General features: G+C 37.8%; 1 protein-coding gene across 17 annotated transcripts in view; it reads right to left on the bottom strand.

Annotated features, from left to right (window-relative positions):
* LOC108077683 (polypyrimidine tract-binding protein 1 heph) overlaps nt 1-12,871 on the bottom strand; it is a 170,015-nt gene that overhangs the window by 146,155 nt on the left and 10,989 nt on the right. For 12 of the 17 annotated variants that reach the window (XM_070287490.1, XM_070287492.1, XM_070287500.1 and 9 more), the window contains exon 3: nt 2,941-2,970. The exons of 4 other annotated variants lie outside the window; for them this stretch is intronic. The gene's annotated coding sequence lies outside the window, so the exon portion shown is untranslated. Of the gene's footprint in view, nt 1-2,940; nt 2,971-12,871 lie in introns of those variants that run through there. One more of the 17 variants, XM_070287502.1, reaches the window with a different exon arrangement.

Genomic DNA, 12,871 nt, shown 5'->3' with positions numbered 1-12,871 from the left:
AGATTTGAATATGTGTATATCTGTCTCAGAGTTCTGATGATATGTCTCTTTTTCCAAGTGGTTTGTCTTTTGTTTATTATTTTAAGCAGAATTTGGGCAGAATTTGTGTTGACTTTGGGCTTTGAGAAAAATTTTATTACCCGAGGGAAATTGAAAGTAAATTAAGCAGTGGAAAAATATATATATCCTACTTGATCGGATAGTTGGAGACTGTAACAAATTTTCTTATTTTCATTGATCAATGACAATTTTTATTTAAATTAAAAACTGGTTGCTAATCCAAATACTTGCTTCATGGTAGTATTTCAACTATTCAAAGTAAACACTTTAAAGGTTCTTCTACAATTTATAAATATATAAAAATTGCTATAATATTTCACACTGTTACTTAATATATTAAAGGAATATATAAATTTATCTATCGGAATTGTAAATTTCCACAATCGCTGTGACTTTTAACGACACCATGCCATATGATTTCTCTCCGCTATTGAATCTCGAACCTCATTAAGGCAATTTTCCTATTAGCAACGGTTGAATCTGAATTTGAAATGTGTGGAAAACAGACAGTCGGGAGACGAAGTGGGAGATCTTTCGTTGGCATAATTTATAGTTTCTATTTGCGGTCAATTAAACATCCATCTTGGCTCGCTCTGATAACCCGAAGCGATGAGAGTCACACGGATACGGAGAGACGCCAGACAATGCATTTTGGCAGACGTCCAAGCAGAATGCAGAGAAATCCCCAGTATTCCCAACTAAGTAGCTGTGGCCAAAGTGCCACCTGTTGGATATTGGGATGCAAAAGTGCCTTTGCCTGCTGTCAGTTGGGTCTCTCTGGTGCCCTGTACTCCACCACTCGCCTCCCGGAATTATCATCATCATCCGTCAGGCGGCAGTCGGAAGGCAGGCAGGCAAGCCAGGCAAGGCAAGCAGGCAGGCAGGCAGTCAGTCGGGGTATATATCTTCCCTTTGGTGGGACAATGCAGAGACATTTCTCTTGCATGGAACTCGGAGCTCACTAGGAAAATGCTACATTTTGGCTGGCAAATCACGCAAATGAAATGCACAAAATATGCGCCATTTATAACATGCTATGGCCATCTTTGCCCCTCTCTTACCACGCCTTTGGCAGCTTGTACGTGTGGCAGAGTCTGGCTAGAAATGTGGCAAAAATTATGAGCCAACAACAGGCCACAGACTGACAGGCCACTTATGCACTGGAAAATATATATAATATACATTGAATTCTAGTCAAATAAACATGTTTTAGAATTTTAGAGATGCCTAAATCGAATCTTCTGTTGATGGAGATCAAAAATCTTAATGGAAAATAATTTAAATATTATTTACAGTGTGGCCAAAGAAATCCAAAGACATGGCACACGCATTAAAGGCAGGGAAAAGTCGGCTGTCTTATATTATACACTCCCACTCTACCTTTTTTCCGCTTTTCCTACCCCTCCTCCACACACCTCACCACCCCCCTCTCCTGGCCACACTCAATTGCGCGCTAATTTAGCGCAGCTCGCACTTAATAATTTCTTTTCATAATTGAGTAAAAGGCAAAACAGAGAGAAAAATAAAAGTGACGGAAAGCCAACCGGTGGGGGCACACAGCGACGCCACTGCAATTGAAGAAGGGGACAAATGGGCGGCGGTGAGGAAAAATAAAGCCATTTTAGGGAGGGTTGTCCCAAGGATTATCTCAAGGAAATATACTTAATATAAGACAATTTTTTAAAAGAAAATATATATTTAATGAAATAAGAAACAAAGAATAGAAGATGTTTTGAAAACCTATCCTTCTTAATCAATTGTTTAAACAACCAATTTATTTATTCAACTTTTTTTTATTATATTTTTTTTTATAAAATATTTTACTATCCCCCCTCGTAAATGTCATTTAAACTATCAACCATTGCACACACGCAGAGAAAAAAAAGAAGACAACACCATGACGCCTTGATTGAGCACAACAAGCTGAGCACCCTGCTGCCTCCCCCCCCCCACACTTTTCCACCCATTCATTCATACATTTTCCTCTAAAGTCACGCAAAAGATTTATGACAACTGCATTTTTGGATGAAAGGAGGCAATGCATACACTTCACTTTAATCCGAATAAAATTAACTTTGAAGTTGAAACAATTAAGGGCAGAAAACTGCCAAGAAACTATTTCCGAGGAGAAAAAGTTTTCAAGATGTGGGGGAAAAATGGGGAAAAGGCTGAAAGCGCTAAGTAGGTGAAACCTAATAGAGCAAAGGCGAAGAAAAAAAAAAAAGACAAAAGTCTCAACCTAATAGATCGTTTATCTGCTCTTTGTGGCAAATGATACCTAAGACAAGTTGGAGGGCAAATTTGCTGGCAATTAATTTCCAATTGCGGGGCCTATTGATGACACTTTGAGCAACGACTTAATTGGGCATCGGTTACCCGCAACAAGGGCAACAAAAGGCCTTAGAACCCACACTCAAGTCCAAACCCAAGCCCACACCACACCACACACACACACTTGGACCATCCCATTTGAGTTTGGGAAAAAGACATTAGGAAAACATAATGCGTTTGTCGATTAATCAACTGTCCAAATAGAAGTAGTTAGGGTCGTCGTGCTTCCCTCGCTTTTCGGCTTGCTTAACTAATTTATAGGATTTTTATCCTGGATGTGGCGAAGGTGAATTTTTGGGGGGGAGCGTGTGATAATTGCACTATAAAAATGCGCAACTGGGGAAAATAAATTAGGTCTTGTTGCTGGTTTTTCGTCGACGGGCGAAATAAATCTCAATTTATATGAAAATCGATTACGTTGCGCATTATTAATTATTTAAAAGGTTTCCACGGAAATGGCCAGGAAGTTGCTCGCTTTCTGCTGGCTGTTTGCCATCCCCTCGAGGTAATTAATAAATAAATTAATGGCCAAAAATGATTTCAACTTACGTTTTCTTTTTCGTCGTAGTGCAAACTTACCTGAAAGCAAAAAGAAGAGGAAAACGGAAAATTAAATTTCATTGTAAGTAAATGTTATTCGAGCATAAATTATGGGCATGTTGGAAAATTGAAAATTGAAAATTCATCAAAATGTGGGGAGGCATAAATCACCGGGTCCAGGAATGTGCGAAAAAATTAATATCAATATTTTTTTTGTTTGCTTTAGTATGTGCGGTTTTTTCTTTGTTCAATTTATTAGTGTCAAAATGGCAACAAAAGGCAGAGGCAGCCTGAGTATCCTTTGGCCGCAGGACAAAAGCAGCAAATTTATCACACAGCCCTTAACGATTCTTTTTCCCACTGAACGTGCAACAATGATAGCTTGCCCCCGTCGTGTGTGTTGGCCATTGTGCGTCTGTTGGCCTCTTTTGTGTCTCATAAGTCATTTCGGTCAGCTCAAATAATTCATAATCGATTCTCAAAGGCGCTCAACGCGCTGTCCCTCAACTCACTTTCTCCGCCTACACTCTCTCCCCACATTTCTCTGGAGACAAGTTCGTTAGGTTTTTTTTGGCTAGGCAAAGGAAGAAGTAGAAGGTCCAACATTTACTTATGAAAATCAAAGTGAGTCCTGGGGATTCACTGGAAGGAGGAGTTCCAGTTCGACTTGAAGTGAGGGTAATGGCTGGAACAAGACAAACACGGCACGCTCGCTGAATTTCTATTAAGCCAAATAACTCAAAAGTAATTGCCCGGGCGTTGTCGAGGTAGCAATTGCACTCAGCTCTCAAGAGCTGGGTACATCTTTTGGCAAGTGGCTCCCGGAGAGCTGCTGCGGCAACATCCTGGGTGGTATCATCAATATGTGCACCTTAATGGATGCTTAAATAAATTATAACTTCAAATTGCGATTGCCGAAGCGCTCGTCCTTAGCATGGGACCAAACTAACTGGAGTTGCGGCACGTACAGCTAAATACATTACGCTCGACTGCAGTTGTGCGAAAATATTTACACGTGATTCCAAAAATCCCTCACAACAAAAAAAGTGAAAAAAAGGAGACTAACTTCTCAGTTATTCTTTCGCCGCTGCCACAAGTGGGGGGAAACAGATCATTAAAGTTTTATTAGCTCCATTTTTAATGTTCACTGGGAAAAAGAAAGAGTGGCTTTCAAAAACAATTATAAAACAAACTAATATTTATAGAAAAATATGCTCAATTTTTATGAATTCGATTTAAGAAACATTCTAGTTTATCTATTATAGATTTTATAATAATTATTTATATCAAAAACAACACAAATAAATACTATTACATCTTATGAAATAAGATATTCCTTTGCCTAAAACCTAGTTCTGTTCTTGGCTTATATCACAGCTTGGCTTATATCTGCGCAAACGCAATTAGCAAACTGATGGGGGCACACAACCCAATGAGCTAACCTCGCCGCTGGAGCCCTCTGATCTCCGAAGCGCTCTTTAAACGGGTTAGCAGCTGTTCCCGTGGAAGGGGAACAAGCAGGACATGGTGCAGAACAAGTAGCAGAAGCGACCTCATTGCACTCGAGAGCGCAATCGTTTAGCGACGTGATGCAAGCCAAAAGGAGCCAGAGGAGCAGAGTGAAGGATCCAAAGGAGCCACCGAGAGGCGCTGAGGCTTGCATACAAATTGGCGCACGTGTGTGTGTGTGTGTGAGGTGGAGCAGCAAGGTGGGAAGAATATTGTTGAAAGCCTTGCCATAGCACGCACACACACACTGGGTCAAACGTGAGCCTTTCAAATGCTAAATGGACATTGCTTAATTCCATATTCCATGGCCCCAAGGAGCCACCACACACCGTAGCTTGTGCAGCTCAGCTCAGGCATCATAATAGCTCATTATGCTGCTGTAGCTCCTCCAGCTCTGGCTGCTGCCTCTCTATAGCTGCCATTGGCCTGCCAAAGTTCATTAGCTAAAAGGCCGTCAAGACCCATCATCAGGCCAAAATGCACTGAGATGGAGTTGGAGATTTGGTCAAGAAATTGAGATCTCAGGAAATATAAGCAGGAAAAATATATAAATAAATATATAGAAAATAAATGTAACTAAAATTAAGAATTGAATATTAAAATCTCAAAATAATAACCTGCTATTAGCAGGTTTCATCTCTTTTAATTTCTCTAGAATGAAAGAGAACATAATGCCAAAACCAAATAGTTTTCCGCATAATTCACTTAACACAGGTGAGCATCATACTCGTTCTAAACCATCTAAAACCATTTAATACATCATCAGAAATCATGGCAAATTAATTTGCTATCCCATCGGTTGGGTGGACGTTGCCTCTTAGTTTATCAGACAACTATATCTCTCGCACATAAACACACATTTTCCTTTATATTTTCTATATGCACATATCAAATTTATTTTCTTTTTATTTATACGTCGCGATTTATTTTTGGTTCGGCGTCAAGAAGTGCATAACTTGGCCACGCTCCAACCAAACGAACCGATTCTAACTCAACCCACGCCGTCGCCTAAGACAATATAGAATAGTGTATGGAATATTTCCTGAGAGACATATTTAAAAAAGCATTTTTTATGAGCAACAAGTGTGAGATCAAGTGGACAAATAAGCCACAGCCAAAAAAATATTAAATATTTATTTATTTCATTGAGCATGGAGACGGTGCGATACGAAACTATTAAACAAAATTATGAAAAGAATCTAATCAATGGGTAAGGAAAATAAATATTATTATTAAATGGAAATCATAGATCAAAAGAAACCTGAAACTTGGCAAATGCGTTTAGATGTATAGGTTGTGTTTTTGTACTTCTGAGGAAGCTGTTTGTTTCCAAAAAAAATTCTAAAAGTTTTATTTTTGTAATCAAACTAAATCTCTTAAGTTTTTAAGCTGTAACAGACAGTACACTTTTAATTAAGATTTAAAAGCTAAAACAACCATTTATCTCTTTACAAATGAAACGCACTGTACGCATTTTTCCCAACTCTCTTTGGAATATATAGCAAATTTTTATTTAAGACGGCGCCCCCACTTTGAATTGATAATTTTGTTAAAAGCGTTCGAGACATTAGCCACTTTCTGGTTGGTCGCATTAATCTTCGACAAAGATTACCCTCAGATTATTATGAGCCTTAAAAACACACACAGCCAAAGTGTGTATGCGTTGTTGTGGCGGCCATAAATCCATGCCATAATTATGGCACTAAAAATATACAATTTGTTGCATTGTTTATACGCCGCAACCGACAAAACTATGGCTACATCCATAAATTCCATTTTGCTGCTATTTCCGGTGATTTTGCAAAAATTAAAACAAAAATTAATAACAAAATCTAAATTCAGACTCTCGGGGGAAAATTTTGAGGTACCCCTTTTCTTGTTTTCTCTAGAGTTTAATTTTTAAGTAGGTGGAAAGAGCTTTGATCGCCTTACGACACAAATTTATAGTTGACATTTATATCCATGGGAAAATAGATCTTTTGAAACATGTTCATTTATCTTTCTTTTTAGAAACCGCAAATGATTCTATATAGAAATCTTGTTCAAATATTTGGTGTATCACTTGAGTCAATTTAATTGGTTGTTAATAAGGAAATTAATGAAAACAAGCTATAATTTAAAGGATTTTGGGATTTGTTTATGCTCATAAATATGTTTTAAAAATCATTTAGCTGTAAAACAAATACTAAAACTATTGTTTTTGAACATGAAACAATGGAAATTTATTATTTTCTTAAATTTTCTTTTGCTCAATGAAAGCGAGAGGATAAAACTGAGAGACTGTGGTCTCTAGCAGAAGCGTGCTTCAAGATTGATGTCACGATATCGTGCTGGAGAAATGATTCATAATTGTACAGATATACTTTCTCTTACTCTTACTCTCTCAATTTAGATGGATCTATGCAAATTCCTGAAAACCACTCGCCAGACTCTGACGATTCAATTAATAAAACATTACCAGCCAGGCATACTTGACAAGCAGCCATAAAAGAAAAATAGGGAGGGAAAATGGGGAAAAGCACATGGTCGTTAAAAACGTGGAAATGCAACCAAACGGCATGTGATGGACAACATTCTGATCTCGGGCAGGCCTGCCATAAAACCCAACATGAATTATATATACAAAATTTAAATTGAATGGCGCGAGGCAGGCAGAAAGACAGCAGCGGTGGCAGCAGCCAAATTCATAAGTTTTCATTAGCGCCAAGATTTACACGGCGAAAGAGCCATTAAAACGTCCCCAACTATTGACTTATGACCGCCAAGAGGTCCGCATTAAGTCAGCCCCCTGTCAGACAACACACACGCCCAATTATCGGGCAACAAACAGCATCAGGCGAGCGACATGAAAAAGGAAATAGAATCGTAAACTTTATTTTTAGCTCCTGAAGCTCTCTCCACACAGCGAGATGAATAGAATTTCTAGAATTTTTTTATGGTATCTTGGTTGCCTGGTTTAAGCCACTTTGTCTAATGAACTGACGAAGCGCACACGGAGCGTATACGCAATATGTGAAAATTAAAACTTTATTTACTGTTAATAAAATACAATCGAAAATTCATTTATTTATCTATGGCACGCTGAGAAGAAATTGTAGCGCAAATATTTGCAATTCAATTGCAGAGGCAACAAAATGCACAATACATTTCGACGACAGCAGAAATCAAATCGAAAAAAAATATAAAAATATCTGCCAGCTTTAGCAATGGCTGCCTCCTGCTGCTGCTGTTGCTATGAAAAATATTCTAGGAAACGGACTGACAGACCAATAACATTTTATATGTAATTCTTTTTCTTTTTCCGAAAACCAACAAAAATGTTTCAAATTCTTTTAGCATTTTGCTCTCTGCTGTTAACACTGGAGCTGCATTTACAGCTGGATTGCTCTTAAGTCTACTTAGGATATAACGTTTTAGAAATAAAATATATAGGTATGTATGTAGTATATATAGGAATTGGTGTGTGTTCACTTACAGTTTGACTCATGCTAACAACTGTTTTTTGCCCCCAGACAACCACAAAACAACAAACTTACCTAAAACGAAAAGAAAGGTAAATAGAACATATTCTTTGTGGGGTTTGAGCTTAAGGATATCCTTAGCCTATTTAAACACTACTTTATGGGTTAAGGGAAAAAGTAAAATAGTCGAAAAAGAAAAGAACAGAACAGAGGCCAGAGGCCATAGAAGATTATCATGCAAACTTCCGCTGCCAGCAAAACCTCATTTTTTTGTTGTTAAACCACTGACCCTGTTTATATATTATTGTTTATTTTCAATTGTTTTCGCCTCTCGTTGTTATTCGAGACGCGTTTATTTACACAACCACCAAGCAGCAAGATTCTTTTTTAAACAGAGAACAAAACAGAGAGTATCGTGTGATAAATGGGAAATCTACAATAAATTTCTAGCAAGGAAATTAAGCAAAGAAATAGATAAATAAGTAGGATAGGATTGGTGATTTAAACATAAGATCAATACAATAAAGCGTAAATAAGTCGAGATAGGTGAGCAAAAACTTTTGGCAAAAAGTTAATTTTAAATGGAAAATGATATGTTATAAATATTAGTAAAATTACAATGGAATAGAACGTAAAGCATATTAGTAGACTTCATATAAATAAAAGATCGCTAAATGTTGCATCTATTGCACTTTCGTCTACAATATCTCTCTCTCTCTCTTTTTCTTGCATGCTTTGCCTGCATGGTACAAGCAATGCAAACGAGAGAGCTTCTTTTTAGGCATCATCTGAGAGAGTTTTAACTTAACTTCTTCATAAAATTTCAAATCAAACTAATTATTTAATACTTTTTCCTATTCATCAAATAAATTTCCCCTAATCAGTCAGTAAAAAAAATAGGGAATGCTAGCCCGAATACAGTGAGTCATTACTCTAATCAAATGGGTAAATATAAAATTCATTCACACAACTTTTTACTGGACAGCACACAAAGTGGTAAACGGACATCTTTTCAAGCGTTTAATAGTGTGTGAAAAGGTAATTTGCATAAAACGCACAGACACATGGTAAACCTTTTCCCATGTGTTATTTACATTGTTGTTGCTGTGCTGTAATCGTTTCAATTGTTGTTACCTCGTATCTTTGTTGCTAATAAATCGCTTATCTAATTTGTTGCTATTTACCTGCCTCGCTCGCTTGCTGGTGTTGTGTTGTTGTCCGACGGCAAACACGAATATATATCATCAAAAAGACCACGCACACGAGCTCCCCTACAAATTCATATATATAGTCTACTATATATGGGACTCATCCTTATCTAAAATGCCTAAGCTTTCCATCTCGCTTTAACACGCTCCATTCCCATTAAACGGCACACATTTAAAATCTGTGCGAAATTTTATTGATTTTTACGATCATTTAGGCGCGCCTAATGAGCGAGGCACACTTCAACACAACCAACGAAATATTACTACCATAAATTATGGATTTTGATAGAGAACATTTGTGACGAGATAAGGCGGAAAAAAAGTGGGTAAAATCGAGAGTGATAGGGGAAGACTTGGCGTGAGTGACCGGTTCAGTGGGCATTTGATGTTGTCATCAAATTTTTTTAATATTGATTAGTTATGTTCCGAGAAAAGGCAAGGGCGAATCTGTTCTTAAAAGCTTAGTTATTGAGAAAAAATTGTGGATTCTATAATTGAATTTCTACGAATTTAAGAGGCGGAATTAATATTACTAAAATTGATTATGAAATTGAGTTCATAAAGCATTTTTTATTAGGAAAGGTTGGAAATTTTTATTTGATATTTTATAATTTTGACAAATGTTTTCAAGAATATCAAAAGTAATTCCAAAGAACTATTTGTGGCGATGACTAATTCATCAACGTGTATTCCTATAGCTTAAGAGTCTTCTTCTCGACTTGGAACATGTACTTTTTTCCAACCTTAGGTTCATTGTCTTCTCAAGTGCAGGGGCTCTTAAACCCTCCAACAACTATCAGACAAGGCCCAAGACGCCTTTAACGTCTCGTGTAAATATTTATCTTCTTGTCTTGCCTATTTAGCGCAAGATTTGCATATTTGATTCCATGACTAACAGGCCAAGCACATTGACATCCCATCAAGTCGAAGAATGGACACTTTTGGACCACCCCGAAAATAGTTTTGGGCCCAAACTCAGACAAAAGGGCCGCTGCTGATGGGGAGATGAAAGGAGTAGAAATTGGCCCCTGGCTGGCAGCATGCCCGATTTTGGATGACATCGAGAGATGAGAAAAATGCCAAATACTTGGCGCACACACAATGCCAGAAATCTTAATTATTTAGCCAAACATGTGTTAGCTGTAGGATTGCTGCATAGTCGGCAATCCCTCAGATACGCGTGTGCTATAAGATATATTATTGTACACAAAAAGAGAGCGGCGAGATCGAGCAGAAGAACGAGTGGTTTCCATCGTGTAAAGCGACAGGCCACCATAAGTCAAATTGAAATCTTGTCAGCAGACCAAGAAATGATCTCTAGCCAAGACTAAAAAAAATGCTAAAATATAAAAGCCAGAGAAGATGGGGCAAGAAATGTTATTTATTTGCAACACAAGAAATTTAATTGAAAACACAAATAAATAGTGTGGCAAACATAACCCAGAAACCAAATCAAATATGCCAACCGAATGCAAAAATCAATTTGCCACAGTGCAAATGAAATAAAATTGGCAAATATCAAATGTCGCTCACGCAAAATGGAAATGGAAATGGAAAAATAAATACAAATGAAAATAGGGAAAGAAATATTGAAGAAGTCGGCCAAAGACTACTAGGATTTTCCACTCCTGATTAAATTTCTTATACTTTATTAAGGCAGAAAGGTATTCTTTTTGCAGTAAATGAAGGAAAATAACCAAGTCTGTTCCATGATTTGTAAGTCTTGTTTCTCACACAAACAGACAGCAAATATTTCTGGCATTTTCCTGCAACACATCTCCCACATACTCTCTCTTCTCCGCCTATTTGACCACAAAAAGGAAGTGCATTATGCAAAAGGACCAGCTTAAACTTCATTTAAAAATGCCACCGAGTGGAAAACAACCTTGGAGAAGCGTACCACACACACACACATAACACCCAGAGCCACGAGCCAAAAAGAGAACAGCAACCACAGGATTTAAGGGCAACATTGGTGGATAAGGCAGCAACATCTCCAACGAAACGAGCAACGCCAGGCAGCAGCAACATGAGCAACAGAAGCAGCAGCAACAGCAACAGCATCCTCATAACTAGCAACTGCAGAAACTAAAGCAAAAATGCCTGGCAGCAACAGCATCCGAGCAAAGATTGAATGCAATACACAAAAGAGCCAAATTCCATGCCAAACAATAACAACAAGAATAAGAAAGAAGCTGGTCAAAGTAAATCGACCATAAAATACCCGATTGAGATTAATATTTAAAGATAAAGTATAAACTTTTAAGCTTCTATAAACAAAAAACACAAATTTCTTTAATCTATAAAAATCTTAGAATAATTTCTTATTATTTTTCTTCAACAAGCCTTTTATAAAACCTTTTCCATCATACCCCTTTGCCTTTGACAAACACTGGGTATTTAAATTGTACGAGGAAATGCTTAACACAAACACTGTGAAAAAGAAGAAAATCTGAGACACCGAGACGGAGATACGGAGACACGGACTGCAAGAGCAGACGGAGGCAATCCGAGGCGAAAATCCCGACCAGAGACAAATGTGGGTCGAAAGCGCAAAGTGCAACAACTCGCACGCACTGCAACAGCAGCAGGCAGCAGCATCCAGCATCAAAAGCAGCAGCTGAGGAGGCGCAAAGAGGGGGGGAAATCCCGGGAAAATACAGCGCCGCACGCGCCTCCGCCGGAAAATGTCTCGGGGAATGGGGGCGAAAAACAAAGGCAAAAAACTAAACCACTTTTTTGGCACTTGCTGCTGCTGCTGCTGCTGCTGTCTGAAGCCCCGGAGCTGGAGCTCGTTGGACGTCGAGCAGGGAACTGCTCCTCCTCCTTCTTTTGCCCCCCGACGACATCACGAATTGCCGTTGTCGTTGTCGTTCTTGTTTTCGGTGTCTGGAGTTGTCTGGGGCTCCTTGAACAGCTTAAGTGAAATTTAATGATATCTTCTCACAGGCCAGGGCTGGCCTGGCCAGGAAGGGAATCAGCAACAGGTGGTGGTGCCTGCTTTCTGGCTTGTTTTCGGGAGCGCCGCCTGCTGTTTGGCTAATTTGTTGAATTAAAGTTTTTGATTTTATTGCTGATAGTTGGCCCAGGCCCAGGCCAACGAAGCCCAGCAACTGCAACAATTGGCCAAGGGAAAATTATATAAAAAGGATTTTAAGCAGAGTAAAAGGTGTGAAATTTTAACAAATTAAAGAATTAAAAATTATATTTAAGTAAAAGAATGTTTTTAATTAAAAGTTCAATCAAATTTTTGAATATTTCCTTGACATTTTTTAATTTTAAAAATTGAATAAAAAGAGTTTGCCTTGAAAATAAATGTACACAAATTTTAAGAATTGCTAAAAATCATAAAAAATAAAATTAAAGGTTAAATTAAATGTTTTTTAAATATTTCCTAGAAAAGGTTTATTAACTAAACAAAGACCTAATCTTTTTGTAAATTAATATAAATATTAAGCAAACCTTTTTAAAAATTATCAAGTTAGTGTTTAAAAATTGACTATTTTCTTCCACTGTCTTTATTAAAATTATTAATTTGTTCTCCACCTGCACATAAATACATCAGGTTTATGGATATGACATTTTGCCTGTGAAAATTGCCTCATTGCTTTCGCGGCGGAGTGCGTGGGCCACATTTCTAATGACTTGCTGTAGGTGATGATGTCGTCGCAGAAGCAATCGCAATCGCATTCACCCACAGAGAACATCGCAATCGGAACAGTTTATTTCGTTTAAGAGCAATTGAAATAAATTCTAAGGCAA

This window comes from Drosophila kikkawai, chromosome 3R (genome assembly GCF_030179895.1).
Source record: "Drosophila kikkawai strain 14028-0561.14 chromosome 3R, DkikHiC1v2, whole genome shotgun sequence".
NCBI classification, from domain to species: domain Eukaryota; kingdom Metazoa; phylum Arthropoda; class Insecta; order Diptera; family Drosophilidae; genus Drosophila; species Drosophila kikkawai.
This window is presented reverse-complemented; position numbering and strand designations above follow the sequence as displayed.